We start from the raw sequence: 14,030 nt of genomic DNA, 5'->3' as shown, positions 1-14,030 counted from the left end.
CACTGAAGGCTATTGCAGGAGATATTGGTTGTTCTCTACCGACTGTCAGTTGATTGGCCAGAAAACATCAGCAAAGTGATTGCGTTAAGGGCCGTCAGCGTTCAGGTCGACTACGACCCGTGAAGGTCCGGGTTAGAATGTACCTTCAGTAACCCATGCTTGTCTCCTCGTGAACTTCCGGGTTAGAATGTACCGTCAGTAACCCATGCTTGTATCCCCGTGAAGGTCCGGGTTAGAATGTATCGTCAGTAACCCATGCTTGTATCCCCGTGAAGGTCCGGGTTAGAATGTACCGTCAGTAACCCATGCTTGTCTCCCCGTGAAGGTCCGGGTTAGAATGTACCGTCAGTAACCCATGCTTGTCTCCCCATGAAGGTCCGGGTTGGATGTACCTTCAGTAACCCATGCTTGTCTCTCCGTGAAGGTCCGGGTTAGAATTGATCTTCAGTAACCCATGCTTGTTGTAAGAGGATCGGGTGGTCAGACTCGCTGACTTGGTTGACACATGTCATCGGTTCCCAATTGCGCAGATCGATGCTCATGCTGTTAATCACTGGATTGTCTGGTCCAGACTCGATTACTTACAGACCACCGCCATATAGCTATAATATTGCTGAGTGCGGCGTAAAACTAAACTCCAGGAGGACACAGTCTTTTTTAGAATCATAAGACCCAATCAGTTCATGTCAAGTGGCGTGTTAAAACAGTGGCTTCCACTACGTCGTTTGGCCAACAGAACGGTCCGATATCGCTTCAAATTGGTCGGTAACAGAAACAGACGACCTATCAGACATCCGTTGTTATCCCCACAACACAAACCATCATGACTAGCGTGATGTCAAGCTCAACGTCATTGGAATTTGAGGTCATGGGGAACAATCCAGTGGTCGGACGAAAGTCACTGACATCCTAGACAGGGTTGTTGAACCAAATTTCAACAAGCGGCCCGCCAGGAGTCCAGACCTCAAGCCCATAGAGCATGTTTGGGACACTATGGGTCGCAGAATACGCCAGAGGCATCCTCCCATGTCTTGAGGACAGCCAGTCTTGAAAACATCTGCACTTGTCAACGTCATACCACCATAGCTGCCATTACTACAAAATAAGTCAATTAATATGCTGATTTAGCTTATTTAATAATATCAAAAGCAGATTTCCCAAGGACTGATTTCAAATCTGCATTGTTACTATAGATGATATCTACTGCGTGAAGACTGAAAGATATTCCTTGATCATAACTCAAACTATATGCTAATATGGTGTATGTTTATATCATGAAGTATTATATTCTTATCAGTAACCCAGGTCAGCAGGATATGAAAATATCAGTTTCTAGCGCACAATTGAATCACAGTTGGAAACACGTTCCTTTCGCTTTGCACGGACCGTATCAGCTAATCTGGTATTACTTGAGGAACAAGCGCCTTAGTTGCTGAATACCTAGCTCACCTCGTACAAGGTGCCCGTACACAATGGAACACTATCGTGGTAGAAATCTGGAAATTTGTGAGAATATGATTACAACGAATGTACCCGAACGGCCCCCAATAAGTCGTGCGTGTCACACATTGTTCACGTTGGTGTGTGCTGACGTTGTGACGTCTGCGAATATGATTACATATGTACGGATTGTAAACACAGATAGATAGAGGATGGTTATCAATGTGGTAATGTAACGTATTATTTGCCTGTAGGGTAAATATAACAACTGTATATCTAAGCTTGATCGAATGTGTAGATCACAGATTTAGTCATGGACATTGTCGGGAGTGTGTTGAGGCAGTCGGATGTACACATGACACTTTGTGTGATAGATACCAACGTCATTATCACACCTCCACAATGTTGTGCAGGACAACGTCTCGAAGGACGGGCATGCGCAACGTAACAACAGAAAGTATATACTTGAAAACTAGCTTTTACTAAGAAAATACATGAGTTATCAAAGCGTTACTAAACCTTTTTGGGGAGAGAAATACAGAAATATGATGAATGTTATACCTATGACAACCGAACAAATAAATAATCATCGAATAACAATGCTTGTTCATTCTGTGTCAGCCCCATCAAACATAGATTCTTCTATCCGACATTTTATGTCTATTCAAAAACACCGCACAACGAAAATCAGAAGATATTTTCCATCTTCCAAGTAAATATTTTTGTGCTATGTTTCTTATTACATTACATTATTTTAAATTATTAAATTTCCAGTGTTTCTACACAATATTTCTTCATACTGTCATCTGACCACGAGATGGGCCATGCGAGAGGACATCAGAAATGTAGTAAGGATTTACAGACATACATAATGGACGACCGTGGACCTAATACCCTTCATTTGCTAAACATATATGCCATCAAACGACTGATGAGCTGTTTGTTTTTACATCCGATTACCGTAACCATGCGAACAGCACAGCTGTACCTGGATTTGTCGTGTACGGAGTTAATGTTATTCTACATCGTGACAACGATCATGGCAGAGAGACTATCACGGCACTACAGGTGCTGTTATTAATTCCATCAGCAGATATCTGAGTCAATCCGGTTCTTTTCGGCCACAGAAAAACGTCATTACCATGGCATGTTTCCGGTGTCAAATCCTCATCTGTGGTTTGAGTCACATTATATCTTTGTGGTTACCAAAATTTCATGTCGCATCATTTGTCCGGTTCCCCAAACTGATTCTCAGAATAATAAGCAGTGATCGTTGAATGTATTGGTTTACCCAGCCCCACCTAGCAACACACACAAAAAGACCCCACTCAGCAACACACACAAAAAGATCCCACCCAGAAACAAACACAAAAAGACCTCACCGATCAAAACACACAAAAAGACCCCACCCAGCAACACGCACACATAACCCCTCGGCAAAACACACACACGGCGCCACCAAACACACACACACACACACACACGGCCCCACCAAGCAACACACACACACACACACGGCCCCACCAAAAACAACACACACACACATGGCCCCACCAAGCAACACACACACACGGCCCCACCAAGCAACACACACACACACGGCCCCACCAAACAACACACAACGGCCCCACCAAACAACACACACACACGGCGCCACAGAACAACACACACACACACACACGGCCCCACCAAAAAACACACACACACACACGGCCCCACCAAACAACAACACACACACGGCCCCACTAAACAACATACACACACGGCCCCACCAAAAACAACACACACACACACACGGCCCCACCAAGCAACACACACACACACGGCGCCACCAAACAACATACACACACGGCGGCGCCACCAAACAACACACACGGCCCCACCAAGCAACACACACACACACGGCCCCACCAAGCACACACACACACACGGCCCCACCAAACAACACACACACACGGCCCCACCAAAACACACACACACACACGGCCCCACCAAACAACATACACACACACACACTGCCCCACCACACAACACACACACACGGCCCGACCAAACAACACACACACACACACACACACACACACACGGCCCCACCAAACAACACACACATACACACGGCCCCACCAAACAACACACACACACACGGCCCCACCAAACAACACGCACACACGGCCCCACCAAGCAACACACACACACCAAACAACACACACACACACACAGCCCCACCCAACAACACACATAGGGATATCGTACACTGAGAGCACGCTGTTCACAGCAATATTAAAATTTATATAAACGTTCTTCAAACTCCATTCAATAGATCAAATTACTTGTCACAGCTTGCACATTCCCTTAATACACGTATTCAGTTTGTATCGAAATTGTTACCTTGTTCATTTATGTTACACCCAACTCACTGCGAAAAAGGTGTATTCCGTATATTAACAATAATGTCTGTATTGTGATGTTTATGTAACCCATTATCCACACACACACACACACACACACACACACACACACACACACACACACACACACACACACACACACACACACACACACACACACACACACACACACACCCACACCACACACACACCACACACACCACACCACACACACCACACCACACACACCACACACACACGTGTAGCATTACTAGTTTACCATGATTCCGAGACACATGGTCATGTAGTCGGAATCTTAGAATGGACTCGGCTTTTAGTCGATTGTTTCGATAGTTCGATTGTTTTTTCAGTAAATACACTGCATACATGATAGAATATGGTTATCCATTGAAATATACATATTTTTTACATTTACAAAAGGAGGCTGGACAAAACATTTCGGTACTTGCATGCATAACTTCATGTATTTACATAATTTTGCAATAATATCTTTAGATGTGTTTCTTAATAATTCCAAAAATTTCAACATACTTGGTTTCTTCCAAAAATAAGGTTTAATCACCTGTTTTCGATGTACTGTATGTTTTGGGCAAATTAAAACGAAATGGTATTCATCTTCAATTACATTTACATTATTTTCTTTACAGTAGATACAATATCTTTTCTCCCGATCAATATTTTCATAACGCCCAGTTTCAATTTTTAATTATGACACGAAATTCGTAACATAGTTAAATACCTAACAGTGATTGGATGTAAAGCATCTAAGTATAACTCATATCCAAATACACTTTTGATATTACTGTATAGTCATAATGTACTACTTGAAGTAATGTCATGATGCCATTTTTGAATAAAACAATCAATTAAGCGTTGCTTAAAATGACAACAAAACGTACTAGCGTCAACAAATCCTGGGTCACACCAAACATATCCAAAACCATATATAAATAAAACATTTTTAACATGGAACACCCAGTTTTTGACGCCATTATTACACTGTGACAACAGCAACTCATAGATTATTTTAAGGAGACAATTTGATGTACATTGCTGTTTGAACCAGTATTTTACAACCATTAAATATCTATTAATATACAAAGGAAACCGACCTAGTTCACCATATACAGCCATATTAGTAACATTGTGATGAACTTTAAGGATATTTTTACAAAATTTTAAATGTACACGCTCAGTTTCAGTTGTGATGTGCAAACCCCAGACTTCACAACCTGGTGCATAGAAGATGTAACAAATGAATCAAACAGACCACAACATGTTTTAGCAGAAAGGTGATAATTTCTAATGTTATGGAGCAGAACATTCATAGCTTTTGAACTTTTACCAGCTAACAATTTTTGAGTAAATCTGAAATTACCTGTGTATGTAATCATGTTACCTAAGTAGTTAAATTTATCTACAATCTCAAGCGGCATAGTATTAATATACCAATGCTCATCCTGGTTTAATTTTCGTCTTTTTTGCGGAAAATCATCACTTTTGTCTTCATAATGTTAACGTGTAGGCCCCAGTCACTACAGTATTCATACAAACTATCCAGAGAGTGTTGAAGTCCACTCGGCGATTCAGCAAACAAGATCATGCCATCAGCAAACAATATAAGGAACAGATTGACATTTTCAATCCAAAGACCACTATCGACGTTTTCTTGGAGCTTCATTTTGAGATCTTCCATGAACAAGGAAAAAAATATGTCAGTTATTCAATACAGATGAAAACACTTTTGCAAAGCCACTATTAATTGTGATGCCGCGATAGTTCGATGTTAAATGAGCGTCTCCGTTTTTATGTAGAGGAATGATAACTCCATTCCATTCTTTAGTAGAGATTATCTTATGATCACTCACTTTAACATAGTGACATTGGGTTGACTGTACTCATAATCACTTTTCTCTTAGGGAAAACAAGAGCTTCGTTGCTAAATGCAAAATGTCCAAACGGAGAAAAGAGTATTGTGTTGGAAACTTTAACATTGTATCTATGCCCTTAGAGTATTATGTTGGAAACTTTAACATTGTATCTATGCCCTTAGAGTATTATGTTGGAAACTTTAACATTGTATCTATGCACTTAGAGTATTATGTTGGACACTTTAACATTGTTATGCCCTTAGAGTATTATGTTGGAAACTTTAACATTGTATCTATGCCCTTAGAGTATTATGTTGGAAACTTTAACATTGTGTCTATGCCCTTAGAGTATTATGTTGGAAACTTTAACATTGTATCTATGCCCTTAGAGTATTATGTTGTAAACTTTAACATTGTATCTATGCCCTTAGAGTATTATGTTGTAATCTTTAACATTGTATCTATGCCCTTAGAGTATTATGTTGGAAACTTTAACATTGTATCTATGCCCTTAGAGTATTATGTTGGACACTTTAACATTGTATCTATGCCCTTAGAGTATTATGTTGGAAACTTTAACATTGTATCTATGCCCTTAGAGTATTATGTTGGAAACTTTAACATTGTATCTATGCCCTTAGAGTATTATGTTGGAAACTTTAACATTGTATCTATACCCTTAGAGTAATCATTGCCTTGTAGATTTCACATTCCTCATAAAAAGTCAGTTAGCATGCCAGAGAGTGGTACCTGATTTAATACATTGACACCATTTTTGATGAATTCGCTACGGCACAGATAGCTGCAGCGGTATATATGATGCCTCATTGGGATCACATGTATTTAGCTAGATCAACATTTACCTATCGAGCAAACAAAAGAGCCTAAAAGCCACATATAACTTTCTTATAGAATATAGTTTACTAAACAGTACAAATATTGACACAGAGGTGGAGATAATGTATTCCCAGGCTTGATTTATTCATATCCTTATTGATTATTTAACTTGTTGGATACTTACACTCGCGTCTGTTTGCTGTATCGCATCGTTAGATCTATCGTATATGCGATCACGGGTTTTAACTGTGACGTTTTAACACACATTGACAGAATGTACTCACAGGCCTTTTGTTGAATGACGTTGGTAGCAAAACAGTTCTATAGAAACACAGGTTGCTATACAACTTTCAATTGTCCTGGTGAGTAGAATATTTAAACTTTCAGATAAATGTTTATGGTTTCATTATGAACAGGAGAATATTTGCACAAATGGCATCTTAGAATTTCCCGTGTACCCTGATTGTTTTATGGATATTGAACTATTCACTTTCGCACACCGTACACTGAACTGACTTAGGGTGAGCCACGTCTTGTTGACACAGGATGCATATTTAATCTTTCTGGTAATAAATCAAATTAATCTAGGTCTGAAAAAGAATTTATATGGGAGTGAATAATGTGTTAAGTTCATATTTTTGTTTTCACTGACAAACTCGATGGGTGAAGTTTTCGAATATTTTAGGGAGAACTGTTCTCTTTAGAACGGGACCAAATTACGGATAATGTTGCCAGGTCACCCAGATCAGACAAATTCCATAAACGTTTATGGATCTGAAGCAGAGCATTCTATAAAACGTTTCTGTAAAACTGGAACGATCAAGTATTTTCATGTTTATTTTAAGATCTAAAAACGAGCAACTATAAGAATGACATACGAAAGACATGTGCAACTTTGCAAACCTCACAAAGCATTTCTCTCCAAAGTGATATGCCTGTTAAAATATATGTTTCAATGATGAACTAAAACACATTTAGTTTTTTGGCAAAGATGAAAAATTATTATGTTGATACACATCTCTTACCTTTCTTCAAACTACACTCCACCCTGTGCTTTATGCCTTCACTTCAACAGGTGCCAACAGCTCTAACTTTTTCACTTAAGGTGGTGACATGTACCTAATACAATCCAACACCTGCAAACAGGTCCACTGATTGCTAAGTAAAAGTCAGTAGCTCTATTGCCCGTTTCCTAGTGTAAAGAGTCAAGGGCGGAGCACTCTCAGTGATCGCTTTGTCTCACACCGAATCAGAAATCCATACCATCAGGTCCACTTCCACACAGGCAACTACTGGTCAGCGAATATCCCTTGTTGACTAGTACATGTCGGCTCTGTTCGGACGGCTGGGGGAATTTCGCTGCGTCTTATCCGAGCACAGGTTTATGGAGTAGTTTATAGAAATACTGAATTGTATCTGCGCGAAAATCTCATTATTAGCCTGGCGCTGTTGACAATGGTTTTCTGTGTACGCTACCCGGGACGAGATAACACTTTCAATGAAATCAATGCCAAGTCGACTCTACATGCATGTTGATCTTTGTATGTCGCCAAGTCCGTTGAATGGTTCACACCGCCTTACCGGGACCGCTGCATTTACCTAGAGTACTGCACACTATAATCAGTGGTTAAAGATTGCCTAGCCTGCGACGGTCTCGGTATAAAACATTCTACGGCTAGTATGGTCATTGGATGCTTCTAGTATTTATTTTCAAATAGTCCTGTCAATACTTTATATTTTTAATTGAAGTAAATTATATGGCTATGCATTTTTTTACAGGCCTTGGCGCTTTATCAAGGGCTTGAAAAGCTCCTTTCAGCCGTGACGTTTTGTAGATCAATTCGGTTGGTAAAAATGTTGACGACAATGCTTAGTGGTCGCTGCTTGCTGCAATATTGCGCTTGAGAAATTGGATCTATGATCGATTCTTTTCAATAGGTATCGAATTAAATTGCCACCAGGAAGGAGAAAAGTAACCATAGCATCGTCTGGATGAATCGAATAGCATACTCAATACAGGTCATAAATGTCTGGGTTTAATTTGTGCGGTGGTGATATTTGTCAGAACACGTAGAGTTAGGTGGGTGGGTGAGTGAGTGAATATTTAGGTGATGTAGGAATATTGGGTGGTGATATTGAGCGGTGATATAGTAATATTTGGTTGTGAATGGTAATATCGGGTGGTGATATGGTCATATCGGGTGGTGATATGGAAATATTGAATGGTGGTGATGTAGTAATATTTGGTGGTGATCTGGTAATGGTTGGTGGTGGTGATATAATAATATTGAATGGTGGTGATGTAGTAATATTTGGTGGCGATACTGAGTGGTTAGATAGTAATACTGGATGGTGACATAGTAATTTATGGTGGTGATATAACATAGGTTGGTGACATAGTAATATTGGATGGTGATCTGGTAATGGTTGGTGGTGGTGATATAATTATATTGAATGGTGGTGATGTAGTAATATTTGGTGTTGATATATTGAGTGGTGATATAGTAATATTGGCTGGTGATAAGGTAATATTGGATGGTGTTATAGTAATTTATGGTGGTGATATAACATAGGTTGGTGACATAGTAATATTGGATGGTGATCTGGTAATGGTTGGTGGTGGTGATGTAGTAATATTTAGTGATGATATTGAATGGTGATGAAGTAATATTTGATGGTGATATGGTAATATCAGGTGGTGATAAGGTAATATTGTGTGGGGATATAGTAATACTGGGTGGTCGTAATCACACACGGTCATAAGGTAACGCTGCAGGGTACCACTGGCTGCAGATATGCTCCCAGTATCCGCACTATCCGACTACATGGTACGGAACACCTTGAAGGGTGCCTGACTACATGCTGTAACAAGGGACCGGCTGCAGAAACCCATTGTGGAGGGTAGTGGGATCTGCTAACACTTGGTAACAGTGGGTTTGAGACAATGGGCACCGGCTGCAGATGGTTATTATTTTATTGCAGAATACATGTATGGTTATATTTAGTGCAGACGTCAACACTGATGTTTATATGTTAACACTGGCCGCAGATTTGGTAACATTGTGTGGTGATACGGTAACACAGGGTGAGATATGGTAACAGTGGGTATTGTGATATGGCAACTGTACTGTAGCATATGGTAACATTGTATTGGTGATACGGTTATTATGGGGTACTGTAGCATATGGTAACAGTGTGCAGAATACGGTAACACTGATGGGGGTTAGCATATGGTAACATTGTATTGGTGATACGGTAACACTGATGTTGTAGCATATGGTAACATTGTATGGTGATACGGTAACAATGAGTGGGGCATACGGTAGCATATGGTAACAGGTGTGGGCCGCAGATGGTAACATTGTGGTGATACGGTAACACTGGGTGGGGGTACTGTAGCATATGGTAACATTGGTGGTGATACGGTAACACTGGGTGGGGTACTGTATATATGGTAACATTGTATGGTGGGGTAACACTGGGTGGGGGGTACTGTAGCATATGGTAACGTGTATGGTGATACGGTAACACTGGGTGGGGTACTGTAGCATAGCATATGGTAACAGACTGGGTATGGTGATACGGTAACACTGGGTACGGGGTACTGTAGCATATGGTAACAGTGTAGCATACGGTAACAACATTGTATGGTGATGTAACACTGGGTAACACATATGGTAACGTGTATGGTGGGTAACACTGGGTGGGGTACTGTAGCATATGGTAACAGTGTATGGTGATGTAACAGTGTATGATACGGTAAGACTGGGTGGGGGTACTGTAGCATATGGTAACATTGTATGGTGATATGGTAAACGGTGGGTGGGGGTACTGTGCATATGGTAACATTGGTGATAGGTAATACTGGGTGGGGTACTGTACATATGGTAACAGTGTATGGTGATACGGTTACACTGGGTGGGGTACTGTAACATATGGTAACATTGTGTGGTGATACGGTAACACTGGGTGGGGTACTGTAGCATATGGTAACATTGTGTGGTGATACGGTAACACGGGGAGTACTGTAGCATATGGTAACATTTTGTGGTGATACGGTAACACTTGGTGGGGGTACTGTAGCATATGGTAACATTGTATGGTGATACGGTAACACTGGGTGGGGGTACTGTAGCATATGGTAACATTGTGTGGTGATACGGTAACAGTGTGTGGTGATACGGTAACACTGGGTGGGGGTACTGTAACATATGGTAACAGTGTGTGATGATACGGTAACAGCGTATGGTGATACGATAACACTGAGTGGGGGTGATATATGTTAACATTGTATGGTAACGGTAACAGTGTATGGTGATGTGATACGGTAACACTATGGTAACAGTGTGTGGTGATACGGTAACACTGGGTACTGTACATTAACATTGTATGGTGATACGGTAACAGTGTATGGTGATGTGGTAACACTGGGTGGGGGTACTGTAGCATATGGTAACAGTGTGTGGTGATACGGTAACAGCGTATGGTGATACGGTAACACTGGGTGAGGGTACTGTAGCATATGGTAACATTGTATGGTGATACGGTAACAGTGTATGGTGATGTGGTAACACTGGGTGGGGGTACTGTAGCATATGGTAACATTGTATGGTGATACGGTAACAGCGTATGGTGATACGGTAACACTGGGTGGGGGTACGGTAACATATGGTAACATTGTATGGTGTTGTAGATACCAGTACAATGCGTGTAGTAGGAATGTGCAGTAGTTGGAGGGTGGCCAACTTCACACATCACGCACGTGTTTGTGGCTACAGGTTGCAACACGTGCAAACTACATGTATCAAATTTGATCAGTCTTGCATTGGATGCTTGCCGTCAACAATTGCATATATAATTTTTTATGATACCCTTCGCTTCCTTAAGAAAATATTTGAATATAAGTTCAACCCCCGATGTAGGTTCGAGGAAACATTCGACAGCGTTCACTGTAAATACCCCTTTTAAATTACACATCCCTCTCAGAATGAGATACAGATAAAACAGCCGAACCCTTTCTTTGGGAGCCAACGTCTTCAGAAACTAAAATATTGTGAATATTCGATTACCGTAACTGATCTTTCACACCAAACGGTATATTTGACGGTTTACTCACACCTCGCTTAAAACCATAACGTACTGAATCGATAGGTACTGTCAGTCCGCCTATCTTCATTCTGATATAATGAGTTTAAGCACATTGTTCATCTTTGTCGGCCCTTGGTTCGCATAGACGACCGTGGCCTTCGCATACCCCTCGAAAACGATGTAGAAGAAGTAAGTTCTTGTACATATGTTATTTGTAATCACATCGTTGGGTTTTAAGTCCGGAGGAATTTCTGCTTCCAGTTTGGCATGTCAAGCCCCTTTGACTGCATGGTCCTCTCAACAGCTTCTTACAGGATCTGATGTTACCGCCAAGGACTTGAAAACATGATTTATGAATGCCTCAACTTCCACGTGATTGTGACAAGGCTAGATTTACAACCTGTACAATTTATTACCTATTCTGAAATGTGTTCTGTCAAAAGAACCACCTGGTGTATGAGCTCATGAGCCCAGGCCCCAAATCAGTTGAAGTTAATCAATCATTGGTCACGGAGAGTCCTCGGATGGGTGACCGTGTTTGGCAGCTTGACTCCTGTCAGTTTCTAGGGCTTCTGTCCTGCCCCACAAAGAAGTACACATGCGGTCTTACCTTAGGCCAGTGAGTTTGTTCAAACTTGCCTCTGTTCACCCAGCAGAAAATGGGCACGGTTGGATAAGACATATGACTATTAACCTATTAACATGTCCATCATGTTGTATGCGCTTAGCGCATGTCCCTGCGGCTATGTAAGTTCAGCTATATAAGTGGCTTTATCACTAACTGACCTTGGAGTGAGTGAGTGAATTTAGCAATATTCCAGCAATATCACGACGGGGGACACCAGAAATGGGCTTCACACGTTGTACCCATGTGGGAAATCGAACCCGGGTGTTCGGCGTAACGAGCGATCGCTTTAACCACTAGGCTACCCCACCGCCCCAGCCGACCTTGGATGTAAGTCGAGGTCATGGCAAGACTCCAGTTGAACTCGTCACAGTTTTTTGTTACCATAAAATCATTTTGCTTCAGTGTTTTATGTTACAGCTTCCCAATCATGTTCGTGTGTGTGTTAAAACAAGGTCAATGTAGAATAGATATTATAGAAAACGCGACAACAATGATTGTGGAATGTTCATGCCAAAAGAAAGAAATTCTTATCGCTCTTCAGTATTTCAATGTGATACTGTTGATGTTAAATTGCCCATCACAGTTCTTGGGTGTCGGCGTTTGGGACGCTAGAAGTACGTAAATAAATCATCGTTCATAAAAGTATTCCTTAGTGACAATAAATTCACATTCAGAACGAGAAATCACCTTAATGCTGCCTCGTGGATCAAACATATTCTTTGAGTCCTATTCGGAGCCACGCTCTTCGGTACCTGGTCACCACTGAAAATTTGGTCTAAAATACTGAGCTACCGTGGTTTCCACACCAATGCTGTGAATACACCATGATTTATTAGTGAATGAGTTTAGTTGTACACCGCAATATCCCAGCTATATGGCGGCGGTCTGGAAATAATTGAGTCTGGGCCAGACAATCCAGGGATTAACAGCATGAGCATCGATCTGCGCAACTGGGAACCGATGACATGTGTCAACCAAGTCAGCGAGCCTGACCATTCGATCCGGTAAGTCACCTCTTACGACAAGCATGGTTTACTGAAGATCAATATTCTAACCCGGATCTTAAAATACCATGATTTATTCCTTTCAGAAGGCAGCTTACTTACTCATAACCAAGACGCAGTTTTAACCTAATTCTGGTGACCAAAACTACGACATAAACCATTGACTTATGTCTAAATACCTGCTGTTCAGTCAGATATTCGAAGTCTGTGGTAATTCTTGAGGAGCCATGTCCTTGTCTGACCCACTTACATCAAACATCTGGAATCGGCTGAGAAGTGCATGATTTAACGTACGCTTCCCACACCCTGGGTTATTGTTGCGCTGTGGGTGGCTGGTGCAGAACAGCTGTCGGTAGCTCGTGGTTTAGGTCAGGGGGTTGTCTGATCGAGTGAGTGGTGTGTATGAGTTGTACATCAAGAAGACATGTCAACTGATGAGTGTTAGACAAGGACAACAGCGGTTGGCAGCTTAAACAAAACGCGCACTTGTGTACAGTGACAGCACTTTAAATGCAAACATAGAGTGGGGCGTCTTTCTCTTGGTCCGTGCTTTCTGGTGGCCTGATCGTGTAAGGTCTGGAAGAGTTATGGCCCTTAGGCATGTCCGGATCCACCACCATGCCCATCATTTGCATCGGGTCTGCAAACGTCTACGACCCACGACCTTCTTCTGCATGAAGTTGGCGGGCCGTGACATATTGCACAAAACGGCATCAAACTGTCGCCAAGGCGTGAAACTCCAGCCTAGTGTACA

General features: G+C 41.5%; 1 protein-coding gene across 1 annotated transcript in view; it reads right to left on the bottom strand.

The window, feature by feature from the left end:
• LOC124260758 overlaps positions 1–8,216 on the bottom strand; it is a 41,176-nt gene extending 32,960 nt beyond the window's left edge. The window contains exon 1 of the mRNA XM_046695081.1: positions 7,582–8,216. The gene's annotated coding sequence lies outside the window, so the exon portion shown is untranslated. The remainder of the gene's footprint in view (positions 1–7,581) is intronic.
• Positions 8,217–14,030: the final 5,814 nt, after the last annotated feature.

The sequence above is a fragment of the Haliotis rubra genome, unplaced genomic scaffold (genome assembly GCF_003918875.1).
Source record: "Haliotis rubra isolate DU_JTF1 unplaced genomic scaffold, ASM391887v1 Scf119, whole genome shotgun sequence".
In the NCBI taxonomy this organism is placed as follows: Eukaryota; Metazoa; Mollusca; class Gastropoda; order Lepetellida; family Haliotidae; genus Haliotis; species Haliotis rubra.
The sequence above is the reverse complement of the archived record's forward strand: the minus strand, read 5'-3'. Positions and strand labels throughout refer to the sequence as shown.